The following is a 14,145-nucleotide window of genomic DNA, read 5'->3' as shown; positions in this document are numbered from 1 at the left end:
GGACTTGGTGTTACAATTACTCACTGCCATTGTCAACCAGGCCAAAATCCTAATTTCTGTAGGATTCTACATTGAAAAGAACCTATATGTAGCTATGGCCTGTTGCAAACACAGGCAGGTCTTCACCAGGACTGCTTTACAGATCTGTGAGTCTTTGTTCAAAATTCTTTCTTGCAAGGTGCCAGTAAGAAGCAGACAGTGCAGGAAAGACAGGGTAGAAACTCTACCCCATGTGCTTTCCCCATAGGATGTAGGCATTATCATATAGGCAATCCACAGTTCTACAGGAAAACAATGCTGAATGGTGGAGTCACTTGACACAAGACAAACATTGTTTAAAACACTTTATTCTTCAGATTTTGGGCCCATGAGTTCTGTGAGGCAGTTCTCTGAGGCAATGGAGCCCAAGCTCCTGTCTCCTCAGTGAGGAGGTTAACCCACAGCTAATCAATGCTTTCACAAGAAATACAAGTCCTCAGCGAGCATTCAGCCAGATGTGGGGGTCAGTTCTTGTCTGTGTCATATCCAAAAATGTCAGTTGTAATCATTTCTCTTCCACCTCGTCTCCACAGCCAGCAGCAGAGTTTGCAGGCTGCTTGCAGCTTCTGGGGAACCCAGTGCTTTCAAAGAGCTGAAGGTTTCAAGCACTCCTGCCCAATTCATCTCAGGGTCCATGACCATAGGCCAGACTTCCTGAAGTTATCCTCTGCAGCTGACAGCATGCAGAAACAAGCTTATCTGAGACCTCCCACATCAGCAGTGAAGAGTGTGCTCTGCACTGTGTGACACGAGCAGGAGCACCTCTCTGTCCTCCTGCACCACATCTCAGCCTCATGCCAGAATGCCACAGCTGTACTCTCTACCTGTCTCTTCCAAACACACCAATCCAGGACTGAGGCTCCAGGATGAGGGCCAAACCTTGGAAATTTCCTGGATCCTGTGAAACTAACTGAAATGCCAGGCAGTTCTGTAGCAGAAGGATTACTTTGGGACAGCAATCCCAAATAAATCTTCATGGGAAGTGCCATGAGATCAGGTGTCCTCTAGCTTTATTTGGTTTGTTCCAGCTGTTTAACTACACAAAGCTCTCTTTTCAGAGAACTAATCCTACTAGCACATACAAAGTTTTCACAAAATCTTTCACTACATGAAAAAGTCGTCTCAAGGTAATTTTGAATTTTCTCTGGAAAAAAGCCTGATGTTTAGAAGCTACCAAGAGGGCAAAAAGATATTGTGAAGACTTACTAGCAAAAGAACAGAGAACAAAACAGGAAATGGTATTATAATGATGCAACACATCCTTATCTTTTACACTGGGTGTGATTTTGGTCTCCACTGACAAAAAAAAAAATATATTGTAGCACAAAAAGATGTTATTTAAAAGAGCAGTAAGGAGGCAAAGAGGGCTTTTGCTACAAGAATAAACCAAATTGTCTGTCACTCTGTGGCTGAAAAGGAGAGGACTTTCAGTACCACAAAAAATTACTCTGGAAACTATTTTTCAGTACCTCTCATGAGAAAGGAAACAGGGAGATGATCAGACATACAGTTAAAACAGGAAACACTACTCTTTCACAAAAGCAAAACCCAAAACTAATTGCCATGTAAAGTTGTTACTAAAGTAAATGTGCAAGTGGTTTCAAGAGGTATGACTCAAGGAGAGGCACACTGATTATCTTTTAAGGTGCTGTTGGAAAAGCTTCTTTTAACTGAGGATGTCCATCCCCTGTGGTTGGCACTAGCAGAGTTCATCATCCTCTTCTTCACCCATTATTGATGGCTTGTGCTTGTGGTTAGCAATAGGATAAAGACCTGGAGATGGTGGGTGGAGGAAATTGTGCAAGCTGGTAAGATAGTTCTTATTTTCTTACATAAACAGGGAAACTGAAGAAATGCAAAACTGTAGGTAACTCTCACTTGAATTTAAATTCCTTCTTTGGTTTTGTCAGTTATTTAGTTTCATTTCACAAGAAGTATGATTAATAATTCTGCTAAGAGCCAAAAGAGATTTTTTTTTTTCCATGAAACCTGGAATTCTTGCAGAGACTGGAGATTTGTTCCTGTAAGGTCTCAGTTTGTGCTTTTGGGAAAGGTTTCCTCCTTTCCTCCCCTTTGTTCTTTGGAGCAGAAAAATCTTCTAGGAAAAAAAAAAAAGGCTCACAACAACAAATTTCCATTCTTTGTGGCTCAGAAATATAGAGTAATGCAGATATATGCAAAAATGCATCTTCCGAGAGGGGACAATTAAACTGATGGATTTTGAACACCGAAAATCAATGTAAAGTGGCAAGATTTTGCATTTCTAAGCAAAGAAACCTAATATTTTGTGCCAACAGACAGTTTCCCATTCCAAATCCCAGTTTTAGTGCTGCGTCAAAGCCTTTTGGGAAACAGTGGCAGTGTCTTCCTGGCAGTCCCTTCCTTGGTGTTTCTTATTAGGCACTGAAGTCCCTCAGCACCACACAGCTCTGTTGAAGCCACATTCAGGTTCCAACTCACCGAGGCTGGACATCAGGGCCTGCGGGCATCCTTCTCAGCAGCTCTTCTCAGAGCCGTGGTCTTCTGTCACATCATTGCCTCACTGCTCATCCCTTCGCCTTCTGGGGTTTGCTAACTGGTCACTCAGCACCACGAGAGTGCAAAAGGAAACAAAGCCTGCCTTGGGCTTAAACTGCCAGTGAGATATGGAGGAGTATTGTTCCACAGAGGCAAGGTCTACACTGCAGACACATTACACATCTTGACAGTGCCACCATCTCAATTGCAGACTCTGTTTGCATTAAAGCGGAGAATTTGGGGAAAAAACGTGCAGGCAAAAGCAGATTTGGACACTTCTGGGTCCCTCCACTGCTGTGGAAAATATTCCTCAGGGTGAAGGAGAAACCGTATTTCACCTCCTTTCTATTTACAAAAGAGCTGCTGAAACAAGTAAGTTTAAAAGAAAGAAAATTCAAGTATACTTTATCACCTAATGTGGACATGTTGGTATCTCTCAGGGTACATAAACATCCCTAATGTAGAAGTAATAGAAATTATTGAAGAAATATAAAAATGCCTATGAGTTTAGTGAATATTCATGCTGGAAAGACTGACAAGTCATGACAGGTAAGCCCTCACATACTCTTGATTCCGTAGTAAATGTGCACTGTGTGCTGGACTCCCAACCAAGTAAGCAAGTGCAGGCAACCCTGAGTGTTTTGTTCAGATAATGGCACAAGTGAGGCCCACACCCTCTGTCCAGAGCACTGATTAGTTCAGTGAGGATCTTTGGGCTCTTGTATCTTAAACAAATTACCTGACACCCTCAGGTGACATTACAGAGTTGCACACTAGGTAACACACTGACCATAGGCTGGGCCAAGCCAAGGTGATCCCTGCTGCCTCCGCAACCTCAGTGCAGACACTGCCACACTGCTGCAGATGTGACAGCACAGGGGTGGCACGGACTCAACTGGGTCAGACACTGCACACCCAGACAGTAACAAGAGTCATAAAAGCAAAGTGATTTACAACTCAGACGAGATAGCATAGGGTTAAAATGTTTTTAAAATCACAGGAATTGTATACAATAGATTCAGGAGGGATGGAAAGAAAAGTTGGGCCTGGTAGGCCCTGGGAATGAAGTGTCTTTACTAGATCATGTGAAACTGCATAATCAGTAAATGATAGGATTGCTAGATGTGATGATTATTTGGTAACTGAATATGATTATTGTTTAATCTCAATAAGAATCATGAGAAACTATGTTTGGGGGGCTTGGAAATTCATACTTGGGTAAGATCAATGTATACAATAGAATAGTGTAAGTTTAATAATTAATATGTAGTTATATAAAGAAAAGGGTATAAAACATGACAATCTCAAATCCATGTCAGAGTCAGATTTGGATCTGTACCCCTGATTCCCAGAGCTCTCCAATAAAAGCACCTGCATATAATCATCCTCCATGATTATGTGTTTCTATGCTAACAGACTGAGAACAATCCACAGTACCCAGACAAGGCTTTCAGTCAGAAAATTAACCAGAAACCAGGAGACCCAGCCTCTAAGGTCTGTAAGGGCTTCTGCATCTGAGGAAGGACACTCCATCCTGTATCCTGAATACTGGGATGCTACTTGTTTGGAACTTATAAGTCATGAGGAAAAGAGAGAACAGCCAAGTATGAATTTGGCTCTAGCCTTTTAGGGGATGGACATTAATAGGAAATTTATATTATTAGGCTCTGACTCTTTTTAAGTGAGTTGGGTTCTCACACATTTGCTTTCAACAAACAAAACTGTGCCACCGGGTACAAGTTCACCCAGGTGCCTCAGAGAAGCAGAAAGTGTCCTAGGAGAAGATAGGGGAGCACATCCTTCTTCAGGGCAAAAGAGGTCATCAGTTTCCTAATGACTGCTCTAGCCACAAGGCCAGGATGGGAACAAAGAACTGAGCAGGGGCACAGCATGCATTCAGATTTTATGTATCATCAGAGCTGTTTCTGCTCTGTTAACATTTATTCTCAGAAGACAGATGGCCAGCTTAGATTGTGACTGGGGGTTGAAAGAAGCATTTCCCATTAGCTACCTCTAATTCAACAGTAAGGATTAATCAAGAGTAGCAAAATAAGAAACTCTTTCTGAATTTCTTAGAGGTCCTCACCTTCTGCCACTAACCAGACTGGACCATCCCTCTCCCTTTGGGAGTTGTGAGTGTGTCTAAATTCATGCAAAGAAATTGTCCATAGGCACTGATTTTTTACCTCCACAGGATATCACAGAAGCAATACCATGTTCATGCAAACTAATTTATACTCATTTTTTCAGAAAACCAGAAATTTTCTGAAGCAGTGTGCTTGTGTGGAGGACCCTTCCACAGACTCTTCTGCTGTTATCACAAAGCTTATCAATACTGCTAAGTCAGTGTAACATTTCTGTTAAGTTGGTTCTCTGCCCCAGCAAAACCTCAGGTATCAGATCTGACCTTTGGATAGCCACAGATTGAATTTTAAAAGCTCAGCAGAAATGGCAGTCTCTCATAAAAATATAACCAGAAAATTGATTTAATCTCTCTACATCATTAGTATCCTTTTTCTATGAATTCATATGCTAAAGGCTGGAAAGACACAGTTTAAAAGTAGTCATAAGTAGAACAGCAACTCTCTGGCTGATAAACCAATGAAGAACACATATCTGTAGAGCAATTGCTACAGTATATAATCTTAAAAAATAGTTGGGACATACTGAAGTCTTTGAGTTAGTCTTCTTATCAAACATATTCTACCTATTTCTTCTGGTTTGATCATTTGAGTCGAACAATGTCTGGAAAGAAGGAGTTAACTTCTAGTGACTGAAATTCTGGGTAAATTAATAAGATTGAAGAACCCAGAAGTTTAAGTCAACAATTAAAGTCCAACGGGAAGCAGTAAAAGTATCTGCATCAAGATAAAATATTTTTGTTCCAAAGACTAAGACAATAGAATAGTGATGACAAAAAAAAAAAAAACAAACCACCTGCTCTTGCAAAATATTTAAAGGTGATTTTCACTGAGTCCCTTCAGATGGTCCATTAAGTCTTGAAAAGACAAATAAATTTACTGCAATAAACAATGGAAATACAAGATCTCAAAACAACAAACATCTAATTGGAATTACTGAAATCATGGCAAAATGTCAAATTTATAGAAGGTAAAAAGCAACAGTGGAGTTTCTTGAGGCAACATAATGGACAATGACAACAAATTTTGTTGACACAAAGAAACAGGCAGTGATAGACAAAAGTAGACAATGCTGAATTTTGATGAGTCTGAAATTCAGACAAGATTATTCCTTCCAATACTTGCCATTTATAAATTAAGCTATCAATAAATGACACCACAAAAAGATGAAAAAGAACGCTTGCCAAAGTGGCAGCAAATTTTGATGGAATAGCTCCATCCTTGTATTGCTTTTCATAGTTCAAGTCATAGAAATATGACAACAGCTGTGCTGCTTCAGACCATCTAACCCAGTACTTCTTCTGAGGTAAGGACTACTAAGAAAAACAAAGAGCAAAATCATATCCAACATACACTGTAACCCTACCTCAGTACTGCCCTAGCCTTCAAAGGCTCTCACTCCCAAGAGTATCCTGAGCCTGTCAATGTTTTGTTTTTCTGTTCCCATTCAAAGCCTGGTCTCTGCAGGAACCTGTGTGGACTTCCCATGTGTGCAGTGTCCTCTGTCAAGGAGTTACACAGTGCTGCTGTCTCTTTTCTGAAGATTAAGAAAAGGCATAGTTTTCTTTCTAATGTCTTGAAAGGCCAGAAATGAGAAAGGAATGGGAAAAAAAACATGAGAAAAGTTTGTGTTGATTGCATAAAATACCCTTCATCAAAAGGTGGTCTGTCAGACTATGCTACTTAATATGGGATGCAACATTTTATTTGCCCCTTGACCAGGACAACTCAAAGTCCATCAGATACAACTTATAGAGAAAAATCCTTAAAACCCAAACATGTGGCTAGAGAAGAGAGATTTTATCTCAAAGTGTTCTGGCATGGTACTGTAATCTACAGAAGGGTCTCCAAAGGATCACACTTGAGTGCTAGGAATGTGTATCCACAAGAACACAGACCCATCAAACAGCTGCTCGGCCCAGTCTGCGCTTTAGGAGCAGTGCATCTCACACCATCCTAGATATCCACCCTTGCCTTCCCTGACTCTCCTGTGCTGGAAAAAAAATATTGTGTGTTTTTAAATGGCAGAGAGTTCAGAAAACGAATCTGCCTAAGAGCTAACTGGCCAAGAAGAGCAATAAAAGTAAAGTCATTTTTCAGCAGTTTTGGTTCTTGGGCAAGTTTCTTGGACAGGGAACCCTGCTGGCACAATAGAAGGGACAGTCTTGAGTGGAAGTGGCAGGAAGAGGGAGAAGGACAGTCCAAACTAGTGAGGACAGGAAATAAGCACCTGTCAAACCATACCAGAAGAACAGCAAAAAAGTGTCACAAATCTGCTGATATCTGGCTGCACTGGATGGCTGCTGCAGCATGATGCCTGATAATGCCTGCTGCATGAGTGCTTGCTAATCAAGAACCAACAAAGAATTATGTTTTCTTCAAAGGGAAGTTGACTGTTTTATTAACTCCAGGGTTGCAAGTAACCTTAATAAGGAAAGAGAGCTCTGCTGTTTTGCTGTTGGGGATGTAGTTAGTTTTGTTATGAAATAACAACAACCCAATTAATTATTATATCTGAAGGGAAATAAACTCTGCTCTGTGTGGTTTTCAAGGCTTACAGAACAGTGTTTGGGTTCTGATACTTCACCCCAGGGACCTTCTTTCCCACCAATAGCAATAGACTTTTCAAGAAGCACCAAAACCTCTTTTTCACCCTCCAGAGAGAAAGTCAGCAGCATGCCCAAGTCTAAAAATTTGCTGGGTAAGTAGGTAAAAGCATCTCATGTAAATATGTAATTTCATTCAAGACCTATTGCTACATACAGTGGTAAAAGGCCATGAAAGACTGGGGCAACACAGGCCAAACAAGCTAGGCAAAACCCAGCAGCTTTCACATGGAGTTCTGTTTGCTGCTACAAAAGGGTAGAGTAAGCAAAATAGTAAAGAAACTTCAGGGTTCAGACACCAGAATGCTATCCTCATCCCTGAGTTTCAGTGGAGCTTCAAATGGGAGAGCCAGCCCAGCAGCTTGGGGCAGCTGTTGAGATATCAGTCTGATTTTCAGCAACTCCTTTCACCACGGCTGGAGACAGAATGCCTGGCTGGGTTAGCTGCTGGCCTGACTCCGCAGAGCATTTCTCATGCTTTCCTCCAGTGTTTGTTGTTCCCCTGTTTTTCCCACCAGCCCTTGGAAGTAAGCTGCATCCTTTGGCTGTGAGATAACTCTTGGCCCAAGGGATAGGTCAGCTGGAGCTATTGCAGCTGGCACATCTCCCTCCAGCCCTTACATAGCCCTAGCTGGAGGAACACGGAGACTCGCAGCATCTGTACCCAAACTTCATTACACAACAAAAGCCTTGGGTTCCTCACTTAGGGATTTATGATCACCTGCACGTGGGTATATCCTGCACCACTCCTTTATGAAATACGATGCAGCTCTCCAGTGTAGGTCAAAAATCACTCCTGCCACAGCTCACCTCAAAAGGCTCACCTCTGTACTCACTGCTGGAAAATACCTTGCTGACACCAAACCAGGAGCTTTTAGTGGAAGAAAAAAATCCACTCCACATCTAAGGCATGGGAATTTCTGCTACACTGGGGCTTGTAAAAGGAACATGGTGATCCAGGAGCTGGCCTCGCTCAGGAAATCTAAAGATCATCAGGCTGATTGATCTTCAAAAAAAAAACGCCAAGAGCAATGAATATGTCCATATTCAGTACATTTGTGGTTAGAGAGGGGTAGGTACAGAGATAAAATGGCACTTTCCTGCTTCATGTGTCCCACAAGTAGCTCAAAATGCAACATATGATTATAATCAGTAATTATGTACAGTGCTGCTGTCTTGATTGCTCCTCACCTCCTCCCTTCTTCACCAGACCAGGCCACAAAGACTTCATAATGCTGCCAGGTCCAGGTCAATTTTTTGCAAAACATTACAAGAATTTTTTTTTTTTTCCAATTAGCGTCTTACTCAGTTGAGATAGTGTTTAGCTACCACAGAAGTCACATGGATATTTTTCAAAATGACATGTTTTCTTTTGCAAAATGCATACTTTGATTTAGCTCCCATTATGATGTGGCCAAGAATTTTCATTTTATTTCCTATGGAAGACCATCTCATACTATCCACCTTCTCTGGAAATGGAAATAGCACCACCCTGTATTATTCATATCCTTGAGAGAAATGTCTCAAGTGCTCTAGCCCAATTCCAGCGAGGAGCTGTTGTAATCTACAAGTGCAGATATATGAGTAAGATGGTTGTTTTTTTGAGAGACACAGATGTGTGGGGCCAACTAGAGGCCATCTTTTTTGGTGGGTTTCAGAGGAGGGAGATAAAATGAAGAAGGGAAACAAATGCATGGCCTGAATCAGATTCCTGAAGCCTCACCAAACCCATTAAACTCTTCTCTTCCACAACTCTTAGCCTACCCCAAGATACCAGTGACTGCTCACAGCCTCCCATAGCTGGGACAGAAAATGTTGGTCTTTGCAGCCCTGAATTTTTGAGGGTCTTCTCTAGGAGCGTGTCTGGGGCTGTTCTGGGACCCTTCAGTCATCAGGGGACTTTCATGTACCTTAATGCATGTACTACCACAAAGCTTTAAGAATTACCATCTGAGTGCTCACTACAAAATCAACTACTACTGAGAACTATTGAATTGATGCCTTAAGTTTTAGCTTTCATGTTTTTCAGACTCTGAGCTGCCTAGGGATGTAGTTCTGAGCCTCATGTTAAGTGCTAGTAAGCTCTCTTTACAGAGTAGGTAGACAAAACAAATCTCTTTTCTGATGAAGACCAAAGATAAAGAGTACAAGTTTCAGGTTTAAAAGCATAAACAACGGTGGACTGTAAATGGAAATGAGAAGGATGATATGAACCACAGTGCCCCAGCCTTCTTATGCTAATTGCTTTAATCACTTTCTGCAGTCTCATCTTCACCATTAGTTCTGGAACTCAGAATCATATGGCCTGAGCCATAATCAAGGCAGAATTTTTGATTTGGCTGCATTTATTATTGATATCAATATTAAAAATAACAACAACAATAATAACAATATTTTAATAGCCAAAGGTCCTAGATAGTCTTTGAAACCTCCTGATCACTTCCGTTTTGCAAATTCTCTTCAATTTACAAATCCTGTGGCTGTAGATTATTAACTAAGGGGTAAAAAAAAAAAAAGCACTACATACCATTACGAAAAAAAGAGTTTGCAAAGTCTCTTGAGATCTGAGCACACTATCCAAGGCAAGGATTGGGAACTGAGGATTGGTCATTTCAGGCAGCCAGTGCTTTCTGCTCCTCAGAATGCTGTGACGGTCCATTTGAGATGATCTTCATGATGCACTGACTGCTCTTCTCTGATGGCAGCCTTGAGGCAACTCTTCCTCAAGGACTCCAGGGTTCTACTATCCATTTGCTGTCTGGTTTCCACTAAACAATTCAGCATCCAAGACTCCAAGATTTTCTCACCATGTAACTATTGGATCCATTTGTTCCCAGCTCAGGGGACTAGATCATTGAATTAGGCACAAATTCCTCATCTATCACTACATCAATTAAATTCCAGGACTCTCAGTTCCCTGGGTAGCACATGGCTGGTAATGATCCTCCAGCCATTATGCACAGCAGATCTTCTGGAATGCAGATGCCAGATGAAGTGGTCTTCAATCACAGTCTTCTTCTTGGAATAACAAATGGTAAGAGCTGCTCAATTAGATCTAATTGACATATGCTGGAGGCTGATTAAGAAACACAGCTCTACAGAGCTCTACCACTCCCCATTTCCCAATCAGCTCTGAGGCTCTGGATTAACAGTTGCACAGACTCAAAGGCCAAAACCCTCATTTTCCATTAAATTCCCTGCTACAGCAGTTGTCGAAGTACCTTCTTTTTCTTCTTTTTTTACTCCCTCTTGGTCTGCCTTTTTTTTTTTTTTTTTTTTTTTTTGGGCTATGGCTTGGCATTATTAGCAGCAGAACTTCATTACGATCTCATGTAAACAGCGTGGCTTTTATTGGAAGGGCCTCAGGCATCACTAGGGGGAGGCAGTGCACGGCACAAGGCTGGTGTGGCTCAGGGCTCCAGGGGTTTCAGGATCCCCACAGCCAGCTTCTGTGGCTCACCAACCCTCACCCTGGAACACCCAATCTTTTCCCATCATCAGCTCTCTGCTCTCTTGGACCTGATCCTTTCCTTAATAATAAGCCAATTCATCATCTAATTTAGGCACTCAACTAACTTTATGGCCCAACTCTCCAAAAATATCAAACATGCCAAAGTTAGCAGCTTTTTAAAAGTGACAGCAGACGGTGCTGGCACATCTTTGGCTCATTTAAATGCATACACCGACCAAGCCATTCAGATCTAGGATGAGGAGACATATTTTTATGAAAAACTTGGCTTTTCTTTTAAAAGTCAGCATGTGGTCTACTCTCTTCAGTCTCCAAGGAGAATTAAGTCCCATTTACTTTAAAAATACAGGAATCAGAGCCAGATATCAAGCAGAACCAGATGTCACGACCCAGAAGAGAGCATACACAGATGGAAGGGGGACATATGGCACACAAGTTTTTTCCAACTGTGAGTGTCCCTGTCCAGACAGCTCTTTAGCTTTTTCCCTGTTTGTTCCTGGAGGCAATATGTAGGGGAGTTAACTGCCAAGGCTTTTTTCTGTTTTAAAGGGACAGATGAATGTTATTTTTTGTAACTCCCAAATACTCTGCTTATTCACCATTTCAGGAGAATTCATAAACTCCTTTACCTTCTCAGCAGGGTCTTAAAACAGAATCACAGAATATTCTGAGTTGGAAGAGACCCACAAGCACCATCAAGTCCAACTCTAAAGTGAAGGGCCCATAAGGGGATAAAACATGCAACCTTGGCTTTATTAGTGCCATGCTCTGACCAACTGAGCTGATCTCAGCTGACCTCAAAGAGGCCTTTGACCTGCCATTTCTGCTGTGCTCCACTTGAAATTATGTAGTTGTTTCACACCTTGCCTGGAAAGTACAGATCTAGTTGATACAGTCTGAGTGTGCTTCCCTAGGAGTGAGAGGTCAGAAAAGAGTAGATAGCCTGAATTTCTTTCCAAATCCAATGCTTGTCCAAGGACCCCAATTCCATAGCACAGAAGAAATAGTTATGTTATGCATATTTGGAATGAAAAAACCACCAGAAAGCAAACAAACAAACAAAGTGGATATTAGAAACTATGTGTTCAAAGAGAGAAAAAAAAAAGCCTTCTTAAGGACCTGTTCCCTTAACTTCTTTCGGGGGATATTAGATAAACAGAGAAAGAAAGTGCAAAAGATCAGCTCTCAAGGAGAGATGAAGCAGCACTGGGGTGTGTTACCATAGACAATGCAGGAAAAGGAGGAACTCCACTGATGCATGTAGCCAGTGAGATAAGGGAAAGAGAGAATATGGATTTTAATAACTGCCAACAGAAATAAAGCCCATCAGGGAAAGTATTTAATCAAAAAGAAAGAAAAAAGTAATGAGACAGCGTTCAAAATTCCCCTCCACTACAGCTACTCCTATGTTCAAAAAAACTAAAAATAATCAAACTAGGCAAGACCAAGTGAATGGCTGGCAGCAGAAATGAACCAGAAACATTTACACATCTAACTAACCTGATCTGGAGCAGCAATTCAAAATCAACTTTTTGAAACAAAAACTTCACCTTAATGACTTGGTGACCTTTCTACCTTTCTCCAGGGTGAGACAATAACCCCTGATAAAGGCAGCCAAGCAAGGCTCTAACTCCAGCTGCAATGCCACAATGTCCCAGGTGCTCTCTCAGAGGAGTCACACAAGCTGTACATTTTAACAGTGCCCTTTGATGCCCAGCAGACATCAGACTCCTTTTTTTTTTCAATTTTAACATGGGAAGCAATCTTAGAGTGGGCTGGAGAAGCAAATGTTTCTGCTACTACTATTTTCTAGCTCCCTTTTAGTGACTGTTCTTCAGTTTGTCTCAAATGCATTAAGAACTTATTCATATTATCCTAAATTTAAAGCGAATAAACATGCACATCAAGTGGCTTGCTTTGCCTTTACTCTTGAGAATAATGAGTGTAAAGATGAGAAGAGGAAATGCTATTGTTCCTGTATTCATGAGCTATAGCATCTCTGACTAAACCTGACACCTGGAAATATCCTGAAGGAAAGCTGCTAGCCACTGATTTTGTTCACATGTATTCCAAAGCTCTACACTGTAATACTTCCTTGGTACTTCTAGGAAAAAGTCTCTCCTTAGCACAGATGTCATAAATATTATCTGTATCCTGCCTGCTTCACCTTCAAGCTAACTGCAGCTATGAAAGGAAGTAGAGTTACTGAGCTACCATAGTGTCTGAACAAAAGGCAGGATGATGGGCTTACCTCTCAAGCAGAAGCTCAAGGCACCAAGATAAAGGGAAAATGTAAAATTGCTCTTGCACTGTTCTACCTTCTAGGATGCAATACAGAGGTAAATTTAAAAGGAAAAAAACCCAAAAAAACCACAACCACCCACCACCACTCCAAAGTCAGTCAGGGCTGTCCTGTCTGGGGCTACTGCATTAACTGTACCAGGTCCTAACAACTCATTCTGAGCTCGGAGCACATTCCTCCCAATCACATAAACCTCTGTCCATGAATTAATACAATCATAGATGCTGTGCTGGTTTTGAGTGGGAGGTTGGGAGGACACACAGCTGGGACAGGTGACTAAACCAACTGAAGGGATATTCCAGATCAGATGACATTGTGCTCAGTACGTAAAGAGGGGAAAATAAGGAAGAATAAGGGAATATTTGGAGTGATAGTGTTTGTCTTTCCAAGTAATCATTGCATAAGATGAGGACCTGCTCTCCTGGAAATGGTTGAACACCTGCCTGCCCATGGGAAGCAATTAATTAATTCCTTGGATTTCTTTGCTCATGTGTGTGATTTTTGCTTTCCCTATTAAACTGTCTTCATTTCAACCCACAGTTTTTCTGTCTTTTACCCTTCTGAGTCTCTCCCTAATCGCACTGGTGGGGAAGTGAGTGGCTGTTTGAGGCTTGGCTGCTGGCTGGGGTTAAACCACAACAGATGTGTACATTAGAACATGAAATGGGTCACATCTCAGCACTAGTTACCATAGATGTATGAAAGCAGGGTATGATCATGAAAAAATCATGAAAAAAAGTCTCACAGAAAGCACCAGAGTCACAGTATGGATGGAAAGATGTAATTGAACTAGCAAATTCAGACAAGGCAATCACAAGGCAAGGAAAGGACAGTGCAAGCCGGACCACCAAATAAATAGACAGAAGCAAGCCAACAGAATAAATGCGTAGCTACAGTTGAAAAGCTAAAAATGGTGCAGAGAATGCTTTCAATGTATCTTACACCACATATAATTTAGACTTTGCTCTCTGTGAGCATAAACAATAAACTGGAATATATCTACTATGAAGTGGTGAAAGAACACTCTTCCATTGATTACAATGCGTTTGCCTTTTAATTCTGAATCTGCCA

The 14,145-nt window shown here is 41.3% G+C and overlaps 1 protein-coding gene across 1 annotated transcript in view; it reads right to left on the bottom strand.

Annotated features, from left to right (window-relative positions):
- Nucleotides 1-14,096, bottom strand: part of IL1RL1 (interleukin 1 receptor like 1) — a 41,032-nt gene extending 26,936 nt beyond the window's left edge. Inside the window, exon 1 of the mRNA XM_063392631.1 lies at nt 9,831-14,096. The gene's annotated coding sequence lies outside the window, so the exon portion shown is untranslated. The remainder of the gene's footprint in view (nt 1-9,830) is intronic.
- Nucleotides 14,097-14,145: the final 49 nt, after the last annotated feature.

The sequence above is a fragment of the Prinia subflava genome, chromosome 3 (assembly GCF_021018805.1).
Source record: "Prinia subflava isolate CZ2003 ecotype Zambia chromosome 3, Cam_Psub_1.2, whole genome shotgun sequence".
NCBI classification, from domain to species: domain Eukaryota; kingdom Metazoa; phylum Chordata; class Aves; order Passeriformes; family Cisticolidae; genus Prinia; species Prinia subflava.
Note: the sequence above shows the minus strand (reverse complement) of the source record. Positions and strands in the feature narration are given on the sequence as shown.